Source organism: Belonocnema kinseyi, chromosome 8, assembly GCF_010883055.1.
Source record: "Belonocnema kinseyi isolate 2016_QV_RU_SX_M_011 chromosome 8, B_treatae_v1, whole genome shotgun sequence".
Lineage (NCBI taxonomy): Eukaryota > Metazoa > Arthropoda > Insecta > Hymenoptera > Cynipidae > Belonocnema > Belonocnema kinseyi.
Window position 1 is genome coordinate 78,522,246 of NC_046664.1, and position 1,753 is coordinate 78,523,998.

The following is a 1,753-nucleotide window of genomic DNA, read 5'->3' on the forward strand; positions in this document are numbered from 1 at the left end:
TACTATAAGTGTGGAAGTTATTACAAAGGATACATGGGGAAAAAATTGTGCACACAAAAAGAAACCGAAAATTTGTTCAAAATCTCTTTTTAATAGAACAGTTCATTTTTTCTTTATTCATGAAAAAGAACATTGAAAATAAAGAAATTACATTTGTGCACATGTGACACTAGCTACGAAAACAAAATAATGAGACCAAGGTTGTTGGTTGTTGGGTCCAGAAGTGCAGTCCAGTAACTTGCGCGTGGTAAGAAGTCGATACTACTAGGCAGTCTGATAAGTACCTGAAAATTCTAAGAGATGGCATTATTATTCACCAATGTGAACCATTTTCGTCGAGCTTGATCCTTCAAATGACGCCTGTCAAAACTTCAGCCATTTATGTTAACGCATTTACAAGTTACAGCACTGAGAAGCGACTAACCTCCGATTTTTTTTTAATATGGAAAAATCGGAGTTTCGAGTTTTGATCAAACACTACTATCTTCGCAAGAAAACGATATCCGAGACCAAGGCCAAGCTGGATAAGTATTACCCGAACTCTGCTCCATCGATTGGAACGATTCATAAGTGGTTTACCGAGTTTCGTTGTGGCCGTACGAGCACAGTTGATGCTGAACGATCTGGGCGCCCAAAAGAGGTCGTATACCAGAAAATGTCGAAAAAATCCATGATCTGATGTTGAATGATCCCAAAGTGAAAGTGAGAGAGGTAGCTAATGCGGTAGGCATATCATTGGAACGTGTGGGCAATATCGTGCATTCAGTTTTGGGCATGAAGAAGCTCTGCGCGCGATGGGTGCCGCGTTTGCTCGCAGTGGACCAAAAACGAATTCGTGTGACAACTTCCCAGCAGAATTTGGCATTATTTTCGCGTAAGCCGACCGAGTTTTTGCGCCGATGGCATAATATTCGTGGACTATCTTAAAAAAGGTAAAACCATAACCGGAGCATACCATTCATCATTATTGGACCGATTGAAAATCGAAATCGCCGAAAAACGACCGCATTTGAAGAAGAAAAAATCTCCTTATCATCACGACAAGGCGCCTGTTCATTCATGCTTAGTTGCACAAGCAAAATTGCATGAAATCGGCTTCGAATTGGTTCCTCAGCCACCGTATTCACCAGGCCTGGCCCCCAGCGACTATTACTTGTTCCCTAACCTGAAGAGATTGCTGACCGGTAAGCGTTTTTACTCAAATGAGGAGCTTATAGCTGAAACTGAGGCGTATTTTGGAGACCTTCCGATCGAGTACTTTTCGGACCGTATCAAAAAGTTAGAAAATCGTTGTACTCGCTGTATCGACCTAGAAGGAGAGTATGTTGAAAAATAAAACCGACTTTGACCAAAAAAACGTCTCCGTGTTTCATTTTTCAGGGACTTATCAGACTGCCTAGTAAAATACCTTAAGGACATTAAGTTTTTAATTATAAAATTACTTTGACTGAGAAGAAAGCATGGCTTGATTACAAAAACGTCATTCAACAATTTCTCGGAAATGTTAACAGACCAAAATGGAAAAAACAGGTCTCGAGAATGGTCAATAGTTTCAAAAAATTGAAGTATTTGATGAGTTTAAAGCTACATTTCATGGATTTTCATATTGAGTACTTCCCTGAAAACATTGAGGACTACTGTAAGGAATAGGCGGAAGGTTCTAACAAAATCTCAAAGTGATGGAACAAAGATATCAATGCAGATGGAATGAAAATATGAGGGGAGACTACTGTTGGATGTTAAAAAGAGATTT

The 1,753-nt window shown here is 39.5% G+C and overlaps 1 pseudogene; it reads left to right on the forward strand.

The window, feature by feature from the left end:
• The first annotated feature begins 442 nt into the window (after positions 1 to 442).
• Positions 443 to 1,336, forward strand: LOC117177670 (annotated as a pseudogene).
• Positions 1,337 to 1,753: the final 417 nt, after the last annotated feature.